Raw genomic sequence first — 22,504 nt, forward strand, 5'->3', positions numbered from 1 at the left:
ACCTCTCTAGATCTGCAGAATATTGCTCTGTGCTCTCTACCTCCTGACAGATACATAGTGATACATTCTGCAGATTATTACACCACTGACCTCTCTAGATCTGCAGAACATTGCTCTGTCCTCTCTACCTCCTGACAGATACATAGTGATATATTCTGCAGATTATTACACCTATGACTTTTCTACACCCTTATGTTCCCCGTAGAAGAAAGGTTCCCTGGATAAATTCTCCTATATAAAAATGAAAGCACAAAAATGTGTAAAACAAATATATTTATTGTAGAATGTGGTAGAGTTGCTGCGATGTCTTCTGTGGCTCCGGCCCCTTAACAAGCGGTGATTGGTGAGATGAAGAGGGGGAGGGTCCGTCTTCACACGTGGATATGGCCGTCAGTCCACCTTTACACAGCTCAGTCCTGGATCAGAAGAGACCGGGACGTTTTTCATGTTTCTCACATTTTTCATAGTCGAATCCTAGAAAAGAAAAATCCAATAAGCAAAAAACATTCACAAAACCTTCACCAGCAGAAGATGAAGACGGAGCAGAGGACGTCAGACTTACCGGATCTCGCTTCTGTTCTGCTCGTCACTGCTTCTCAGCACTGGAGGAGTCTTCATGGGAATTTCAGATGGTTTAGGTGGTAAAGGCCACGATGTTGGGGTGACAACTGCAAAATAAAAATCATAAATTGAGTGCCCAGGCGGCTGTAGAAGAGATGAGAGAGGAGAAGATCATCAGTGGACGGCACTTACCTCACCTAAAGATGGTGAATGGGCCCTAAGTAAAGGATGGAATTAAGATGGCCGCTTTCTCTCTCAGGAGTTTCGGGGCCCTGATGGTAAATGGGCCCCAAGCGACAGATGGAATTAAGATGGCCGCTTTCTCTCCCGGGGGTTTGGGGCCCTGATGGTAAATGGGCCCCGAGTGGCAGATGGTACTAAAATGGCCGCTTTCTCTCCCGGGGTTTGGGGCCCTGATGGTAAATGGGCCCCAAGCGACAGATGGAATTAAGATGGCCGCTTTCTCTTCCGGGGGTTTGAGGCCCTGATGATAACCGTAGCCCCCGAAAGGTCCTCCATCTCCACATCATCAGGAAATTGGCGTCCGCCAATTTCCATTTTGTCACCCTCATCCTCCACGTCCTCCATCTCCACATCATCAGGAAATTGGCGTCCGCCAACCTCCATTTTTTCATCTTTGTCCTCCACGTCCACCATCTCCACATCATCCGGAAGCTGGCGTCCGCCAACCTCCATTTTCTCTACAGTACTCATCTTGGGAAACGTCTTCACCAACATCCTCTTCTTACGCGACACCTCCATGATGAGAGCCAGCAAGAGAAACTGACACCGTGGTCAATGTGTGACCCCAATTTATAAACTTTCTGATGTCATAACCGGTTGGCCATTATGTGGAAACGGAACACGTCCAGATTACAGGCCACGCCCCTCATGACATCACGCTCAGGTTTTTCACAGTGCAGAGAAATAGAATCTGCCCACATTCTGGATGACATCACAAGAAGCGTATCCCAGTGAACCGTTACACGCGAGCGGCCATATAAAATGTAATATGGTACAAGAATACAGGCAGGAGGGTCACACTACACCCTCTGGGGAGGTTTCTATCACCTCAAAGAATTCCCAAATCAATGTGGTCAATTCCACAGACTTTCTAATATGTAGAATCACACCCATAAAACATACAACACAGGCATTTACATACGGGTTCATGGACTCTCACCCAAAATTGCGTTCATGCCAAGGCCAATGGTGTAATATATGACCCCAGAGAAGAATCGCTCAATGTTTTCACAGCTAATGTAATCGCCACATGGGAAACACCCTCCACCATGGGTTATGGGTGCCAAGTGGAGAGGTGTCACATGGTCGCAGCTATGTCATGAGACGTGTCATCATCAAATTTACCAGAATGGGGTCAGATATCAAAAACATGCCCTGGGAGTTGTAGTTTTGCAACAGCTGAAGACTACTGATGTGCTGAACCGTGTCTGAATCCTAGATGAGGACATCACTGGAAGTTTCAGTATCGGCAGGGGCCCAAAAGGACCCACCAGCAGAGTGTATCAGAGCGTCGCCCTGTCTGCGGCCTCTAAACAATAATATGGCGCAATATACAGCACACAATACTGCACAACATGGGGCACAATACAGCTTCATATCACACACTAATCGCGGATATTGATTGTATACACCACAAATGCTTGATTAGAGGAGCCTGACTGCAGGTATAACCACTAATCATGAAAATGGGGGTGTCTGATCCCCCACTGTACACATTAGAGACGATAGTTAAAAACCAGATAGCTGGCTGCACTTCACTCTCTATTATAGTCTATGGGAGGTATGGAGTGAGCGTGCTCCTGTATAATCTAGGGGAGGTATGGAGTGAGCGTGCTCCTGTATAATCTAGGGGAGGTATGGAGTGAGCGTGCTCCTGTATAGTCTATGGGAGGTATGTAGTGAGCGTGCTCCTGTATAGTCTATGGGAGGTATGGAGTGAGCGTGCTCCTGTATAGTCCATGGGAGGTATAGAGAGAGCGTACCCCTGTATAGTCTATGGGAGGTATGGTGTGAGCGTGCTCTGTATAGTCTATGGGAGGTATGGAGTGAGTGTGCTCCTGTATGGTCTATGGGAGGTATGGAGTGAGCGTGCTCTGTATAGTCTATGGGAGGTATGTAGTGAGTGTGCTCCTGTATAGTCTATGGGAGGTATGGAGGGAGCGTGCTCCTGTATAGTCTATGGGAGGTATGGAGTGAGTGTGCTCCTGTATGGTCTATGGGAGGTATGGAGTGAGCGTGCTCTGTATAGTCTATGGGAGGTATGTAGTGAGCGTGCTCCTGTATAGTCTATGGGAGGAATGGAGTGAGCGTGCTCCTGTATAGTCTATGGGCGGTATGGAGTGAGCGTGCTCCTGTATAGTCTATGGGAGGTATGGAGTGAGTGTGCTCCTGTATAGTCTATGGGAGGTATGGAGTGAGCGTGCTCCTGTATAGTCTATGGGAGGTATGGAGTGAGCGTGCTCCTGTATAGTCTATGGGAGGTATGGAGTGAGTGTGCTCCTACGGGATTCTGTCCTGTTCACTCTTTTTTTAATGTGCTGCTGTTGGTGCTGCTACTCACTTCTACCACCAATCCACCTCCAGTGCCGTCTGCTACAAGCAGGCCTGGAGGGCTTGTGAAAAGCCATTGCTTGTTGCTTTTACATCCATGTATGGAAGAACCCCGGCAGGCATCTGCCAATAAAAAGGGTACATTTTTGGAGGGCTTGTGAAAAGCCATTGCTTGTTGCTTTTACATCCATGTATGGAAGAACCCCGGCAGGCATCTGCCAATAAAAAGGGTACATTTTTGGAGGGCTTGTGAAAAGCCATTGCTTGTTGCTTTTACATCCATGTATGGAAGAACCCCGGCAGGCATCTGCCAATAAAAAGGGTACATTTTTGGAGGGCTTGTGAAAAGCCATTGCTTGTTGCTTTTACATCCATGTATGGAAGAACCCCGGCAGGCATCTGCCAATAAAAAGGGTACATTTTTGGAGGTCTTGTGAAAAGCCATTGCTTGTTGCTTTTACATCCATGTATGGAAGAACCCCGGCAGGCATCTGCCAATAAAAAGGGTCCATTTTTGGAGGGCTTGTCAAAAGCCATTGCTTGTGCTTTTACATCCATGTATGGAAGAACCCCGGCAGGCATCTGCCAATAAAAAGGGTCCATTTTTGGAGGGCTTGTGAATAGCCATTGCTTGTTGGCTTGTTGCTTTTACATCCATGTATGGAAGAACCCCGGCAGGCATCTGCCAATAAAAAGGGTCCATTTTTGGAGGGCTTGTGAAAAGCCATTGCTTGTTGCCTTTACATCCATGTATGGAAGAACCCCGGCAGGCATCTGCCAATAAAAAGGGTCCATTTTTGGAGGGCTTGTGAAAAGCCATTGCTTGTTGCTTTTACATCCATTTATGGAAGAACCCCGGCAGGCATCTGCCAATAAAAAGGGTACATTTTAGGAGGGCTTGTGAAAAGCCATTGCTTGTTGCTTTTACATCCATGTATGGAAGAACCCCGGCAGGCATCTGCCAATAAAAAGGGTACATTTTTGGAGGGCTTGTCAAAAGCCATTGCTTGTTGCTTTTACATCCATGTATGGAAGAACCCCGGCAGGCATCTGCCAATAAAAAGGGTCCATTTTTGGAGGGCTTGTGAAAAGCCATTGCTTGTTGCTTTTACATCCATGTATGGAAGAACCCCGGCAGGCATCTGCCAATAAAAAGGGTACATTTTTGGAGGGCTTGTGAAAAGCCATTGCTTGTTGCTTTTACATCCATGTATGGAAGAACCCCGGCAGGCATCTGCCAATAAAAAGGGTACATTTTTGGAGGGCTTGTGAAAAGCCATTGCTTGTTGCTTTTACATCCATGTATGGAAGAACCCCGGCAGGCATCTGCCAATAAAAAGGGTCCATTTTTGGAGGGCTTGTCAAAAGCCATTGCTTGTTGCTTTTACATCCATGTATGGAAGAACCCCGGCAGGCATCTGCCAATAAAAAGGGTCCATTTTTGGAGGGCTTGTGAAAAGCCATTGCTTGTTGCTTTTACATCCATGTATGGAAGAACCCCGGCAGGCATCTGCCAATAAAAAGGGTACATTTTTGGAGGGCTTGTCAAAAGCCATTGCTTGTTGCTTTTACATCCATGTATGGAAGAACCCCGGCAGGCATCTGCCAATAAAAAGGGTCCATTTTTGGAGGGCTTGTCAAAAGCCATTGCTTGTTGCTTTTACATCCATGTATGGAAGAACCCCGGCAGGCATCTGCCAATAAAAAGGGTACATTTTTGGAGGGCTTGTGAAAAGCCATTGCTTGTTGCTTTTACATCCATGTATGGAAGAACCCCGGCAGGCATCTGCCAATAAAAAGGGTACATTTTTGGAGGGCTTGTCAAAAGCCATTGCTTGTTGCTTTTACATCCATGTATGGAAGAACCCCGGCAGGCATCTGCCAATAAAAAGGGTACATTTTTGGAGGGCTTGTGAAAAGCCATTGCTTGTTGCTTTTACATCCATGTATGGAAGAACCCCGGCAGGCATCTGCCAATAAAAAGGGTCCATTTTTGGAGGGCTTGTCAAAAGCCATTGCTTGTTGCTTTTACATCCATGTATGGAAGAACCCCGGCAGGCATCTGCCAATAAAAAGGGTACATTTTTGGAGGGCTTGTGAAAAGCCATTGCTTGTTGCTTTTACATCCATGTATGGAAGAACCCCGGCAGGCATCTGCCAATAAAAAGGGTACATTTTTGGAGGGCTTGTGAAAAGCCATTGCTTGTTGCTTTTACATCCATGTATGGAAGAACCCCGGCAGGCATCTGCCAATAAAAAGGGTACATTTTTGGAGGGCTTGTCAAAAGCCATTGCTTGTTGCTTTTACATCCATGTATGGAAGAACCCCGGCAGGCATCTGCCAATAAAAAGGGTCCATTTTTGGAGGGCTTGTTAAAAGCCATTGCTTGTTGCTTTTACATCCATGTATGGAAGAACCCCGGCAGGCATCTGCCAATAAAAAGGGTTCATTTTTGGAGGGCTTGTGAAAAGCCATTGCTTGTTGCTTTTACATCCATGTATGGAAGAACCCCGGCAGGCATCTGCCAATAAAAAGGGTACATTTTTGGAGGGCTTGTGAAAAGCCGTTGCTTGTTGCTTTTACATCCATGTATGGAAGAACCCCGGCAGGCATCTACCAATAAAAAGGGTACATTTTTGGAGGGCTTGTGAAAAGCCATTGCTTGTTGCTTTTACATCCATGTATGGAAGAACCCCAGCAGGCATCTGCCAATAAAAAGGGTCCATTTTTGGAGGGCTTGTCAAAAGCCATTGCTTGTTGCTTTTACATCCATGTATGGAAGAACCCCGGCAGGCATCTGCCAATAAAAAGGGTACATTTTTGGAGGGCTTGTCAAAAGCCATTGCTTGTTGCTTTTACATCCATGTATGGAAGAACCCCGGCAGGCATCTGCCAATAAAAAGGGTACATTTTTGGAGGGCTTGTGAAAAGCCATTGCTTGTTGCTTTTACATCCATGTATGGAAGAACCCCGGCAGGCATCTGCCAATAAAAAGGGTCCATTTTTGGAGGGCTTGTCAAAAGCCATTGCTTGTTGCTTTTACATCCATGTATGGAAGAACCCCGGCAGGCATCTGCCAATAAAAAGGGTACATTTTTGGAGGGCTTGTGAAAAGCCATTGCTTGTTGCTTTTACATCCATGTATGGAAGAACCCCGGCAGGCATCTGCCAATAAAAAGGGTCCATTTTTGGAGGGCTTGTCAAAAGCCATTGCTTGTTGCTTTTACATCCATGTATGGAAGAACCCCGGCAGGCATCTGCCAATAAAAAGGGTCCATTTTTGGAGGGCTTGTGAAAAGCCATTGCTTGTTGCTTTTACATCCATGTATGGAAGAACCCCGGCAGGCATCTGCCAATAAAAAGGGTACATTTTTGGAGGGCTTGTCAAAAGCCATTGCTTGTTGCTTTTACATCCATGTATGGAAGAACCCCGGCAGGCATCTGCCAATAAAAAGGGTACATTTTTGGAGGGCTTGTGAAAAGCCATTGCTTGTTGCTTTTACATCCATGTATGGAAGAACCCCGGCAGGCATCTGCCAATAAAAAGGGTACATTTTTGGAGGTCTTGTGAAAAGCCATTGCTTGTTGCTTTTACATCCATGTATGGAAGAACCCCGGCAGGCATCTGCCAATAAAAAGGGACAATTTTTGGAGGGCTTGTGAAAAGCCATTGCTTGTTGCTTTTACATCCATGTATGGAAGAACCCCGGCAGGCATCTGCCAATAAAAAGGGTACATTTTTGGAGGGCTTGTGAAAAGCCATTGCTTGTTGCTTTTACATCCATGTATGGAAGAACCCCGGCAGGCATCTGCCAATAAAAAGGGTCCATTTTTGGAGGGCTTGTGAAAAGCCATTGCTTGTTGCGTTTACATCCATGTATGGAAGAACCCCGGCAGGCATCTGCCAATAAAAAGGGTCCATTTTTGGAGGGCTTGTCAAAAGCCATTGCTTGTTGCTTTTACATCCATGTATGGAAGAACGCCGGCAGGCATCTGCCAATAAAAAGGGTACATTTTTGGAGGGCTTGTGAAAAGCCATTGCTTGTTGCTTTTACATCCATGTATGGAAGAACCCCGGCAGGCATCTGCCAATAAAATGGGTACATTTTTGGAGGGCTTGTCAAAAGCCATTGCTTGTTGCTTTTACATCCATGTATGGAAGAACCCCGGCAGGCATCTGCCAATAAAAAGGGTCCATTTTTGGAGGGCTTGTGAAAAGCCATTGCTTGTTGCTTTTACATCCATGTATGGAAGAACCCCGGCAGGCATCTGCCAATAAAAAGGGTACATTTTTGGAGGGCTTGTGAAAAGCCATTGCTTGTTGCTTTTACATCCATGTATGGAAGAACCCCGGCAGGCATCTGCCAATAAAAATGGTACATTTTTGGAGGGCTTGTGAAAAGCCATTGCTTGTTGCTTTTACATCCATGTATGGAAGAACCCCGGCAGGCATCTGCCAATAAAAATGGTACATTTTTGGAGGGCTTGTGAAAAGCCATTGCTTGTTGCTTTTACATCCATGTATGGAAGAACCCCGGCAGGCATCTGCCAATAAAAAGGGTACATTTTTGGAGGGCTTGTCAAAAGCCATTGCTTGTTGCTTTTACATCCATGTATGGAAGAACCCCGGCAGGCATCTGCCAATAAAAAGGGTCCATTTTTGGAGGGCTTGTGAAAAGCCATTGCTTGTTGCTTTTACATCCATGTATGGAAGAACCCCGGCAGGCATCTGCCAATAAAAAGGGTACATTTTTGGAGGGCTTGTCAAAAGCCATTGCTTGTTGCTTTTACATCCATGTATGGAAGAACCCCGGCAGGCATCTGCCAATAAAAAGGGTCCATTTTTGGAGGGCTTGTCAAAAGCCATTGCTTGTTGCTTTTACATCCATGTATGGAAGAACCCCGGCAGGCATCTGCCAATAAAAAGGGTACATTTTTGGAGGGCTTGTGAAAAGCCATTGCTTGTTGCTTTTACATCCATGTATGGAAGAACCCCGGCAGGCATCTGCCAATAAAAAGGGTACATTTTTGGAGGGCTTGTCAAAAGCCATTGCTTGTTGCTTTTACATCCATGTATGGAAGAACCCCGGCAGGCATCTGCCAATAAAAAGGGTCCATTTTTGGAGGGCTTGTGAAAAGCCATTGCTTGTTGCTTTTACATCCATGTATGGAAGAACCCCGGCAGGCATCTGCCAATAAAAAGGGTCCATTTTTGGAGGGCTTGTGAAAAGCCATTGCTTGTTGCTTTTACATCCATGTATGGAAGAACCCCGGCACGCATCTGCCAATAAAAAGGGTACATTTTTGGAGGGCTTGTGAAAAGTAATAAGTAGTAGTAGTCTTAAGTATAGTTCCACAGACTGATTAGTCCTCTCAGTTTGGCCATTAGTTTCAGGATGGAAGGCCGAGGAAAAGGACAGATCAATCTCCAGCTTCTTACAGAAAGCTCTCCAAAACAATGAAACAAATTGTACCCCTCTGTCAGAAACAATATTGACCGGAACCCCATGGAGACGCAGGATGTGTTTGACAAACAAGGTAGCCAACGTCTTGGCGTTGGGTAGTTTCTTGAGGGGCACAAAGTGGCACATCTTACTGAAGCGGTCTACTACAACCCACACCACCGACGTGCCTTGGAACGGAGGCAGATCGGTGATAAAATCCATGGAGATATGGGTCCAAGGTCTCTGGGGAATGGGCAAAGAACATAGTGAGCCCGCTGGTCGGGACCTGGGAGTCTTGGACCTAGCACAAATTTCACAAGCAGCGATGTAGGCCTTAACGTCTTTAAGCAACCCAGGCCACCAATAGGTTCTAGAAATGAGGTGCTTGGTACCCAGGATGCCTGGATGGCCAGATAGTGCAGAGTCATGATTCTCCCTGAGCAACCTTAGCCGGAATTGCAGGGGAACAAACAGCTTGTTCTCAGGAAGGTTCTCGGGAGCAGAAGCTTGATCAGCCGCAATTATGGAGACGAAGTCTGAATCCACAGAGGATAGGATTATACCTGGCTGCAAAATACAAGCGGGATCCTCCTCAGGAGGAGGGCTGGCCATGAAGCTACGCGACAGAGCTTCAGTTTTAATATTTTTAGACCCAGCCCTATAGGTAACCACAAAGTTAAATCTAGTAAAAAACAACACCCACACCCAACACCCTCCGGGCCGATTCTAGGAAAACCAGATTCTTGTGGTCGGTAAGGGCCGTTACCTGGTGCCTAGCCCCCTCCAGGAAGTGGCGCCACTCTTCAAATGCCCATTTAATGGCTAAGAGTTTGCGGTTGCCAACGTCATAGTTACTCTCAGTGGGCGAGAACTTCCTGGAGAAGTGGGCACAGGGACGGAGATGGGTGAGGGACCTGGTACCCTGGGACAAGACAGCACCCACTCCCACCTCGGAGGCGTCAACCTCCACGATGAATGGCTCCATTTGGTTAGGCTGAATCAGCACCGGGGCCGAGATCAAGCACTTCTTAAAGGGTTATTCCCAAGTTGAGTCAAAAAATTGTTTTTTAGACATTCTAAGCATGAAATTATTTTAAAAACATTTGCTGTTTACATTTTTTAAAAATTCATTTCCTAAGTACCTTTTTTTTACACTTGATAACTCAGCAAGTGCTGGTTATCTTTTAAAAAAAGGGGCGTGAGCGGCTCGATGTCAATCATTCCGCTCTGCTCTGCAGTGTGCGCGCTCCCGACGCTGCTAGATACTGTAGTTCTAGCAACATCGGGAGAATGTTCATCTCAAGCGGGCATGGTAAGCCCGGTTCAGGCGAACTTACCGTGAATGTCAACTACACTACACTACACACTACACTACATACTACACTACACTATACTACACTACACTACACTACACTACACTATACACTACACTACACTACACTATACTATACACTACATACTACACTCCACTCCACTACACTACACTACACTATATTACACTACACTATATTACACTACACTATACTACACTACACACTACACTACACTATACACTACACTATACTATACACTACACTATATTACACTACACTACACTACACTATACACTACACTATACACTACACTATATTACACTACACTATACTACACACTATACTATACACTACACTACACTATACACTACACTACATTACACTATACTACACTACACTACATTACACTACACTATACTACACTACACTATACACTACACTATACTACACTACACTATATTACACTACACTATACTATACACTACACTATACACTACACACTACACTACACTATACTACACTACACTACACTATACACTACATTACACTACACTACACTCCACTCCACTCCACTCCACTACACTCACCCCGTTTCGGTAACCAACTTTTCCCTCCCCACACTGTCACTACATGTAATTTTTGTAGCCGCCGCACCGGTGCTGCATCAGCACCCTGGGCTATAAGAGGGGTCCAGCCCCCTAGTTCGATGCCTGAGCGTTGTTAGTTTTCCCAGTCTGTTTTGCAAATGGTCCCTTAGTGTTTCCCGTTCCTGTTGTTACCCGTACCTTGTTCCCCGTTCCTGTTTCCCGTGCTTTGCCCTAGTATCAAGTCGTGCCACGTCCTGTGTCATCTGCCACGTCCTGTATCATCTGCCACGTCCAGAGGAATCTGCCACGTCCTGTGTCATCCGCCACGTTTGGCGCCATCTTCTGCACCCATCTCATCTGTGCCAGAGCTGCGGCCACCATCTGGACTATTCAGGTACCCTTGTGCGGGACATTGTATTTCTGGGGTGTCCTGTTGTTTGGCCAGGTGCCTCCCCGCTGCGGCGGTACCACCTAGTGGGTCCACTAACCCGCTCCGTGACAGTATGTATGTATGTTGTCATGTATGTATGTGTATATGTGCATGTATGTTTGCATGTGTCGTGGAAATCCATTGCTCAAAATATATTAGACCCCATTAGTCAGAATCCTAATTAGGATATTTCACCGATATATATCGAGAGAGGAGAAGAAAACACACAGACACGCTGAAATGTTCAAAATTCTCATCTGAAGGATTTATTACCAAACTCAAACTGTTAAACTGAAATTCAGAAGGGGTGTAGGCTTGAGGTAGACCAATCAGAGACAATGTAACAATATTTGTTATTCAGTAGAAAGCATATCATAACGTACATCCCAGATACATCATTATAATTCTTCACACATTATGTTTACAGGTTTCTTATCTCTCTTTTGGACAGAATGTCCTCGTGGAGATGGGGGAGACCTTCCCTCACGCATACTTGCCATCCTCCCATCTCCACTCCCTAACCAACTTCACATGGGAACCAAGGTCAAAGATAAAACATACAAAATCAACATTACTTGTATTAAAGGAACAATGACTTTTCTATTCACTACAAAAGAACCAAGATGGGAACTCCAGACAAGATGGGAACTCCAGGCAAGATGGGAACTCCAGGCAAGATGGGAACTCCAGGCAAGATGGGAACTCCAGGCAAGATGGGAACTCCAGGCAAGATGGGAACTCCAGGCAAGATGGGAACTCCAGGCAAGATGGGAACTCCAGGCAAGATGGGAACTCCAGACAAGATGGGAACTCCAGGCAAGATGGGAACTCCAGACAAGATGGGAACTCCAGACAAGATGGGAACTCCAGGCAAGATGGGAACTCCAGGCAAGATGGGAACTCCAGGCAAGATGGGAACTCCAGGCAAGATGGGAACTCCAGACAAGATGGCTGCTGCACGAAACTAAATCATTTACACATTATCATCACTTTCACATATTACATATCTTAGTAATTCGGCCTCCTGCTTGATAATTCACAATGTAATTTCATACAGAGAATATAAGCAAATAAATCATCCTTCACAAATGTATGTATGTATGTGCATGTATGTTTGCATGTATGTATGTATGTATGTATGTATGTTGACATGTATGTATGTTGGCATGTATGTATGTATGTGTATATTTGCATGTATGTTTGCATGTATGTATGTATGTTGGCATGTATGTATGTGCATGCATGTTTGCATGTATGTATGTTGGCATGTATGTATGTTGGCATGTATGTATGTTGGCATGTATGTATGTGTATATGTGCATGTATGTTTGCATGTAGGTATGTTGCCATGTATGTATGTATGTGTATATGTGCATGTATGTTTGCATGTATGTATGTATGTGCATGTATGTTTGCATGTATGTATGTATGTTGGCATGTATGTATGTTGGCATGCATGTATGTTTGCATGTATGTATGTATGTATGTATGTATGTGTATATGTGCAATGTGCATGTATGTTTGCATGTATGTATGTATGTTGGAATGTATGTATGTATGTGCATGTATGTTTGCATGTATGTATGTTTGCATGTATGTATGTTGGCATGTATGTATGTTGGCATGTATGTATGTTGGCATGTATGTATGTGTATATGTGCATGTATGTTTGTTTGCATGTATGTATGTTGGTATGTATGTATGTGTATATGTGCATGTATGTTTGCATGTATGTATGTATGTTGGCATGTATGTATGTATGTATGTATGTATGTGCATGTATGTTTGCATGTATGTATGTTTGCATGTATGTATGTTGGCATGTATGTATGTGTATATGTGCATGTATGTATGTTGGCATGTATGTATGTTGGCATGTATGTACGTTGGCATGTATGTATGTGTATATGTGCATGTATGTTGGCATGTATGTATGTATGTATGTGTATATGTGCATGTATGTTTGCATGTATGTATGTTTGCATGTATGTATGTTTGCATTGTAAGGGAATTAGGTAGCGGGACAGTCGTCTCCTGGGGTAGACGGGCACTCGATATCAAACACGCCAGTAAATTTCAGTCCGCACAGCAAAGATGTGGTACTACTGGCCTCAGCCAGTTTCATTTACAGGTTGTACATGAAATGTAAAAACTCTATGCCTGTCCGGCACTAACTATACAGTAGGTATCCTAACTAACACAGTGCAGGCCTAATGCCTGGCACCATAAACCATGCAGACCATACAACCTGTTATGAACGCTGTCGGTTTGCTATCACAAGCTCCTCTCCCAAGCCTGAGAGAGAGTGGGACTGAACTGCAGCCTTTTTTAAAGGGCTTTCACACCTGACCCCTGATTAATAGCTAGACAGCCCAAGACCAGGACTGTGTGGATGGAGTGGGGACCCACCCATCTCTCCCCACTCCAATAACCAGGCCCTTTTTCCAGGTTTTAGATAAACCTATTGCAGAGGGAGAACCACATTCTCTGCTGAATTTATTCCCTGGTTGTTTTCAGATAGCAGAAGACAGAAATCTTGGGTAAATATAGACCCACATCCACAACCTCTCCACATGGTCTGTCACAGTATGTATGTTGTCATGTATGTATATGTGTGCATGTTTGTATGTATGTTTGCATGTATGTGTATATGTGCATGTATGTTTGTTGTCATGTATGTATGTTGTCATGTATGTATGTATGTATGTATGTATGTATGTATGTTGTCATGTTTGTATGTATGTTTGCATGTATGTATGTATGTTGGCATGTATGTATATGTGTGCATGTTTGTATGTATGTTTGCATGTATGTATGTATGTTGGCATGTATGTATATGTGTGCATGTTTGCATGTATGTATGTATGTATGTTGGCATGTATGTATATGTGTGCATGTTTGTATGTATGATTGCATGTACGTATGTTTGCATGTATGTTGGCATGTATGTATATGTATGTATGTATGTATGTATGTTTGCATGTATGTATGTATGTATGTTTGTATGCATGTTGGCATGTATGTATATGTGTTCATGTATGTATGTTGTCATGTATGTATGTATGTATGTATGTTTGTATGTATGTTGTCATGTATGTATATGTGTGCATGTTTGTATGTATGTATGTTTGCATGCATGTTGGCATGTGAGAAATGATATGAAGGCGAGTGTGAAAGAGACAATAGTGGGTGAATACTGTGAGGAGGTTGAAACCTTGTGGGTGGAACTAGAAAGGGAGGTAAACACTGAAAAAATAACTTTTGGTGTAATCTATAGACCCCCCAATATAACTGAGGAGATGGAAGGTCAGCTATATAAACAGATGGAGCGGGCTGCACAGGCGGGTACTGTAGTGATAATGGGAGATTTTAATTTCCGGGATATTAATTGGTGTCATGGTTCAGCTTCAACTGCAAAGGGGAGACATTTCCTCAACCTGTTGCAGGAAAATTGTATGGGCCAGTTTGTGGAAGACCCGACTAGAGGTGAAGCTCTGTTGGATCTGGTCATTTCTAATAATGCAGAGCTTGTTGGGAACGTCAATGTTCGTGAAAACCTCGGTAACAGTGATCACAATATAGTTACATTTTACCTATACTGTAAAAAACAAACGCAGGCTGGGAGGGCAAAAACATTTAATTTTAAGAAAGCCAATTTCCCCAGGATGAGGGCGGCAATTCAGGACATAGACTGAGAAGAACTAATGTCAAATAATGGAACAAATGATAAATGGGAGATTTTCAAATCTACTTTGGGTTATTATAGTGCAAAATTTATTCCTATAGGTAACAAGTATAAACGACTCAAATTAAACCCCACATGGCTTACACCTTCTGTGAAAGGGGCAATACATGACAAAAAAAGGACATTTAAAAAATACAAATCTGAGGGTACATCTGAAGCCTTTGTAAAATATAAAGAGCTTAATAAAATCTGTAAAAATGTAATAAAATTAGCAAAAATACAAAATGAAAGGCAGGTGGCCAAGGATAGTAAAACAAATCACAAAAAATTCTTCAAGTATGTAAATGCTAAAAAGCCAAAGTCTGAACATGTAGGACCCCTAGATAGTGGTAATGGGGAATTGGTCACAGGGGATCAAGAGAAGGCAGAGTTACTAAATGGGTTCTTTAGCTCTGTATATACAACTGAAGAAAGAGCAGCTGATGTAGCCGCTGCCAGTGCTGTTAATATACCAGTTGATATACTGAATTGGATGAATGTAGATATGGTCCAAGCTAAATTAAATAAAATAAATGTGCACAAGGCCCCGGGACCAGATGGCATACACCCTTGAATTCTTAAGGAGCTTAGTTCAGTTATTTCTGTCCCCCTTTTCATAATATTCAGAGAATCTCTAGTGACTGGAATAGTGCCAAGGGACTGGCGCAGCGCAAATGTGGTGCCTATTTTCAAAAAGGGCTCTAGGTCTTCCCCGGGTAATTATAGACCAGTAAGCTTAACATCCATCGTGGGGAAAATGTTTGAGGGGCTATTGAGGGACTATATACAGGATTATGTGACAATAAATAGCATTATAAGTGACAGCCAGCACGGTTTTACTAAGGACAGAAGTTGTCAAACTAACCTAATCTGTTTTTATGAAGAGGTGAGCAGAAGCCTAGACAGAGGGGCCGCTGTGGATATAGTGTTTATATGAAGAGGTGAGCAGAAGCCTAGACAGAGGGGCCGCTGTGGATATAGTGATTATATGAGAGGTGAGCAGAAGCCTAGACACAGGGGCCGCTGTGGATATAGTGTTTATATGAAGAGGTGAGCAGAAGCCTAGACACAGGGGCCGCTGTGGATATAGTGATTATATGAGAGGTGAGCAGAAGCCTAGACACAGGGGCCGCTGTGGATATAGTGTTTATATGAAGAGGTGAGCAGAAGCCTAGACACAGGGGCCGCTGTGGATATAGTGATTATATGAGAGGTGAGCAGAAGCCTAGACACAGGGGCCGCTGTGGATATAGTGTTTATATGAAGAGGTGAGCAGAAGCCTAGACACAGGGGCCGCTGTGGATATAGTGATTATATGAAGAGGTGAGCAGAAGCCTAGACAGAGGGGCCGCTGTGGATATAGTGTTTATATGAAGAGGTGAGCAGAAGCCTAGACAGAGGGGCCGCTGTGGATATAGTGATTATATGAGAGGTGAGCAGAAGCCTAGACAGAGGGGCCACTGTGGATTTAGTGTTTATATGAGGGGTGAGCAGAAGCCTAGACAGAGGGGCCACTGTGGATTTAGTGTTTTTGGACTTTGCAAAGGCATTTGACACTGTCCCCCATAGACGCCTAATGGGTAAATTAAGGACTATAGGTTTAGAAAATATAGTTTGTAATTGGATTGAGAATTGGCTCAAGGACCGTATCCAGAGAGTTGTGGTCAATGATTCCTACTCTGAATGGTCCCCGGTAATAAGTGGTGTACCCCAGGGTTCAGTGCTGGGACCACTATTATTCAACTTATTTATTAATGATATAGAGGATGGGATTAATAGCACTATTTCTATTTTTGCAGATGACACCAAGCTATGTAATATAGTTCAGTCTATGGAAGATGCTCATAAATTGCAGGCAGATATAAACAATCCAAGTGTTTGGGCGTCCACTTGGCAGATGAAGTTTAATGTAGATAAATGTAAAGTTATGCATCTGGGTACGAACAACCTGCATGCATCATATGTCCTAGGGGGAGCTACACTGGGGGAGTCACTTGATGAGAAGGATCTGGGTGTACTTGTAAATCATAAACTAAATAACAGCATGCAGTGTCAATCAGCTGCTTCACAGGCCAGCAGGATATTGTCGTGTATTAAAAGAGGCATGGACTCGCGGGACAGGGATGTAATATTGCCACTTTACAAAGCATTAGTGAGGTCTCATCTAGAATATGCAGTCCAGTTCTGGGCTCCAGTTCATAGAAAGGATGCCCTGGAGTTGGAAAAAATACAAAGAAGAGCAACGAAGCTAATTCGGGGCATGGAGAATTTAAGTTATGAGGAAAGATTAAAATAATTAAACCTATTTAGCCTTGAAAAAAGACGACTAAGGGGGGACATGATTAATTTATATAAATATATTAATGGCACATACAAAAAATATGGTGAAATCCTGTTCCATGTAAAACCCCCTCAAAAAAAAAGGGGACACTCCCTTCGTCTGGAGAAAAAAAGGTTCAACCTGCAGAGGCGACAAGCCTTCTTTACAGTGAGAACTGTGAATCTATGGAATAGCCTACCGCAGGAGCTGGTCACTGCAGGGACAGTAGATGGCTTTAAAAAAGGGTTAGATAATTTCCTAGAACAAAAAAGTATTAGCTCCTATGTGTAGAAATGTTTCCTTCCCTTTTCCCGTCCCTTGGTTGAACTTGATGGACATGTGTCTTTTTTCAGCCGTACTAACTATGTAACTATTTATTTAGGGGTCCGGTCTGGGGTCTGTATTTATTTAGGAGTCTGGTCTGGGGTCTGTATTTATTTAGGGGTCTGGTCTGGGGTCTGCATTGATTTAGGGGTCTAGTCTGGGGTCTGTATTTATTTAGGGGTCTGGTCTGGGATCTGCATTGATTTAGGGGTCTAGTCTGGGGTCTGTATTTATTTAGGGGTCTGGTCTGGGGTCTGTATTTATTTAGGGGTCTGCTCTGGGGTCTGCATTTATTTAGTGCTCTAGTCTTTGATCTGTATTTATTTAGGGGTCTGGTCTTTGATCTGTATTTATTTAGTGCTCTAGTCTGGGGTCTGCATTTATTTAGTGCTCTAGTCTGGGGGTCTGCATTTATTTAGTGCTCTAGTCTGGGGGTCTGCATTTATTTAGTGGTCTAGTCTGGGGTCTGTATTTATTTAGTGCTCTAGTCTGGGTCTGCATTTATTTAGTGCTCTAGTCTGGGGGTCTGCATTTATTTAGTGGTCTAGTCTAGGGGGTCTTTATTTATTTAGGGGTTTGGTCTAGGGTCTGTATTTATTTAGGGGTCTTGTCTGGGGTCTGTATTTATTTAGGGGTCTAGTCTTTGATCTGTATTTATTTAGTGCTCTAGTCTGGGGGTCTGCATTTATTTAGTGGTCTAGTCTAGGGGGTCTGTATTTATTTAGGGGTTTGGTCTAGGGTCTGTATTTATTTAAGGGTCTGTTTTTGTTTAGGGAGGTCTGGGGACTATAATAGTTTTGTAGGTCTATCTGTATTTATTCTAGGGACTGCTCAGGGTCCTGAATTTATTTAGGGGTCTAGTATTTGGTTTGAATTATTTTGTGTTGTTATAAAGGCTGGGGATGACTAGAGAAGTGAGGGGCTACTATTGCAGGTTCCCCTGTGCTTAGACTTTGTATAGACTTGGTAAACTGTTGTTTGGCCAGCTACAATTCCACTATGGCGGTGCGGCATAGCGGGTCCACATACCCACAGATCATGACATGTTCTAACACAGTCTTATACTGTCAGCGATGATTGGAAACTGTCAGTATGTATGGACACAGACCTTTAACAATGGGAGTGGTAACACCTAGTTACCACAGAAAGGTGGTGTCCACTATAGACACCGAGGGTGTCGGTGGGAAAGTTTGGGTAATAACTCAGGGCTGTCATGAAGCGGGTTAGTGGACCCACTAGGATGTACCACCTTAGCGGGTAGGCAGCTGGCCAAACCACAGGAAACCCCAGAAATACAATGTCCCGCACAAGAGTACCTGGATAGTGCAGACGGTGGCCGCAGCTCTGGCACAGATGGAGATGGTTGCAGCAGACAGCGCCAAACGTGGCGGATGACACAGGAGCCGCAAGTTGCGCCAGACGTGGCGGATTCCTCCGGACGTGGCAGATGACACAGGACGTGGCAGATTCCTCCGGACGTGGCAGATAACACAGGACGTGGCAGATTCCTCTGGACGTGGCAGAGGAGACAGGGTGTGGCAGACTCCTCTGGACGTGGCAGATGACACAGGACGTGGTTGATTCCTCCGGACGTGGCAGAAGACACCTGACGTGGCACGACTTGATACTAAGGCACAGCACGGGAAACAGGAACGGGGAGCAAGGCACGGGTAACAACAGGAATGGGAAACACCAAGGGACCATTTGCAAGATAGACTGGGAAAACTAACAACGCTCAGGCAAGAATTAGAAGTCCGGGAGCCTTCTTATAGACCAGGAAATCGTGGCAGTTGATGATGATGACTTCCTCCTATTTGCGCGCGCTGGCCCTTTAAGGCCGGGTACGAGCGTGCGCGCACACCCTATGGGACACAGCCGAACGGAGCGGAAGTGAGCGCTGGCGTCTCCTAGGAAGGAGATGGGGACCAGCGCTCACAGATCCATGGCTGCGGGCGTCGGGAGGTGAGTAAACCCGACGGCCCGCGGCCATGGACGATACAGTATCCCCCCTCTTACGCCCCCTCTTCTTGGGGCCAGAGTGAGAGAGGAACTTTTTAATAAGAGCAGGAGCGCTGAGGTTCTCTTCTGGCTCCCAGGACCTCTCCTCAGGACCAAACCCTCTCCAGTCCACCAAATAGAAAGTCCTTCCTCCTACCCTTTTGCAGTCCAGGATCTCCTTTACCTCGAATACATCAGAAGGACCGCTGGGAGCAACTGTGGAACTAGAAGTCTAGCTGTAGCGGTTCAGGACCACGGGTTTCAGGAGGGACACATGGAAGGAGTTATACCCAGTTATCGTGCTGTGAAGAGATGAAGTGGCGGAGATATTCTCCATGATCTGGTTGATCCTCTCAACTTGCCCATTGGACTGGGGGTGATAGGCAGAGGAAAAGTCCAAACTCACATCCAGGAGTTTACAGAGGGCTCTCCAGAACTTAGAGGTAAACTGAACACCCCGGTCTGACACGATGTGTAGAGGCAAGCCATGCAAGCGGTAGATGTGCTGAATGAAGAGACTCACCAGTCGGGGAGCAGAAGGTAGGCCGGTCAGCGGGATAAAATGTGCCATCTTAGAGAACCGGTCCACCACCACCCAGACAGTGTTACATCCTGCTGAGAGGGGAAGGTATGTTACGAAGTCCATCGCAATGTGCTGCCAGGGGGCATTGGGTACAGGCAGAGGTTGTAGCAGGCCTGCAGGCTTGGAGTGAGTCACTTTGTTAGAGGCACACACCGTGCAAGGAGAGACAAAGTCCAGAACATCTTTAGGTAGCGTGGGCCACCAAAAGTGACGAGCAATCAGGTCTCTGGTTTTACGGACACCAGCGTGCCCAGCAAGTTTAGAACTGTGTCCCCAGCGGAGAAGTCTTCTCCTGTCTGCCAACCGAACAAAAGTTCTCCCAGGAGGGATGTCTCTAACCTACAGAGGATTAGCAGTGACAATGCAGGACGGGTCTATGATGGTCTGAAGGGACTCCACCGTGTCTTCCGTCTCAAACGATCTGGACAGGGCATCGGCCCTCACATTCTTGTCAGCGGGACGGTAGTGGAGCACAAACTGAAAACGGGTGAAGAACAGCGACCACCTGGCTTGACGAGGATTCAGTCGTTGTGCAAACTGAAGGTAAGTAAGGTTCTTGTGGTCGGTGAAGATCAGGATGGGGTGAGCAGCGCCCTCTAGAAGATGTCTCCACTCCTCCAGAGCCAATTTGATGGCCAGCAGCTCCCGATCTCCAATGGAGTAATTGCGCTCAGCAGAGGAAAACAGTCTTGAGTAGTAGCCACATACTACTGCCTTTCCTTTGGAGCTCCTCTGGAACAGAAGTGCACCTGCACCAACAGAGGAAGCGTCCACTTCCAGTGAGAACTGCCGAGATACGTCAGGGTGATGGAGGATCGAAGCTGAAGTGAAGGCTTTCTTGAGGCTAATGAATGCGGACTCTGCCTCTGGAGTCCATACCTTGGCGTCCACACCCTTCTTGGTAAGGGTCGAGATCGGAGCCGTCAGAGAAGAGAAGTTAGGAATAAACTGGCGGTAGAAATTGGCGAATCCCAGGAACCGCTGTATGGCCCTTAAGCCTTGAGGACGTGGCCACTCCAGGACAGCCTTCACTTTCTCAGGATCCATCTTGAGGCCTTGATCCGAGATGATGTAGCCCAGGAAGGGCAGAGAACTCTTCTCAATCGTAGTAGAACTTGACAGACATGCCTCCGATGAGTCGTCGGATCTGGGGAAAAAAATCAAAATATCATCGAGATAAACAACAAGACAGACATAGAGTAGATCCCGGAAGATATAATTAACAAACTCCTGAAACACTGCGGGAGCGTTACACAGTCCGAAAGGCATCACTAGGTATTTATAGTGCCCGTCCCGGGTGTTAAATGCCGTCTTCCATTCATCACCCCGGCGAATCCGGACTAGATTGTAAGCCCCCCGCAGGTCTAGCTTAGAAAAAATTTTGGCCCCTCGTATGCGATCAAACAGCTCAGAAATGAGTGGCAACAGGTATTTGTTCTTGACTGTGATCAGGTTGAGGCCCCAGTAGTCAATGCAGGGACGAAGGGATTCATCCTTCTTTTTAAAGAAGAAGAATCCAGCCCCGGCAGGGGACGAAGACTTCCTCCTATTTGCGCGCGCCGGCCCTTTAAGGCCGGGCACGAGCGTGTGCGCGCACCCTACGGGACACAGCCGAATGGAGCGGAAGTGCGCGCTGGTGTCTCCTAGGAAGGAGATGGGGACCAGCGCTCACAAATCCATGGCTGCGGGCGTCGGGAGGTGAGTAAACCCGACGGCCCGCGGCCATGGACGCTACAAGGGCCTATTGTCTGTGTATACCGAAGAAAGTGCTGTTAGTGGGGAAAGAGGTGCTGTAGTGGGGATTTAGTGCTGCACGAGGAAAGAGGGGAAGTTGTGGAGCTGCAGGAGGGGTGGGGGGATGTGGTGCTGCAGGAGGGGAGAGGGGGAGGATGTAATGCTACAGGAGATGAGAGCGGGAAGATTTGGTATTGTGAAGAGGAAGATGTGGTGTTGCAGGAGGTGGAGGGAGTTAATGCGGAAGGTAGGGAGTATGAGGAGATAATGCCTCAGTAGGGAGATGATGGCGCTAGACAGTGGATGGAGATGTTGAGGAGGTAGAGTTAAGATCAGTGGCGTAACTACCGCCGTAGCAGCCCTAGTGGCTGCTACGGGGCCCGCGGCATGAGGGGGCCCGTGTCGCCCGCCGGCACGGGCCCCCACCATGGCCGGAGGCTCCACTAGCAGCCGCTATGGCTGCTACAGCGTGACGCCACTGAACCCTACGGCAGAGCAGGGAGGTATCTCCCCGCTCTGCCATTAAACAAAAGACATGTATCCCATATCCACAGGATATCCACAGGAGAGGGGTTACATGTGTGATCGCTGGCAGCGATAGGGAGAACGAGGGACTGAAAGTCCCCTGAAGTTCTCCATCACAAACCTCGGACTTCCGGGGTCTGTGTCGGCAGCTCCGTAGAAATGAATGGAGCGCCGGTCGCGCTTCTGCGCATGCGTGACCAGCGCTCCTTTCATTTTTATTGAGCTACGCAGACGCCGGAAGTCCCCGTTCTCCCTATCGCTGCCAGAGATCACACATGTATCTCCTATCCTGTGGATAGGGGATACATGTCTTTTGTAGAACACACTGTAGGTCACATTTTTTTGGGGGGTTATGGCGTTCTCTACAGAGGGGGCTGTATGGCGTT

General features: G+C 45.8%; 1 long non-coding RNA gene across 1 annotated transcript; it reads right to left on the reverse strand.

Annotated features, from left to right (window-relative positions):
• Nucleotides 1-256: 256 nt before the first annotated feature.
• Nucleotides 257-1,450, reverse strand: LOC142698182 (uncharacterized). Its single transcript, XR_012865720.1, has 3 exons — nt 754-1,450; nt 563-668; nt 257-474 (listed from the first exon to the last, which is right to left on the reverse strand). It is a non-coding gene; the product is annotated as an uncharacterized LOC142698182 (long non-coding RNA).
• Between the last annotated feature and the right edge of the window lie 21,054 nt (nt 1,451-22,504).

This window comes from Rhinoderma darwinii (genome assembly GCF_050947455.1).
Source record: "Rhinoderma darwinii isolate aRhiDar2 chromosome 12 unlocalized genomic scaffold, aRhiDar2.hap1 SUPER_12_unloc_5, whole genome shotgun sequence".
NCBI lineage: Eukaryota > Metazoa > Chordata > Amphibia > Anura > Rhinodermatidae > Rhinoderma > Rhinoderma darwinii.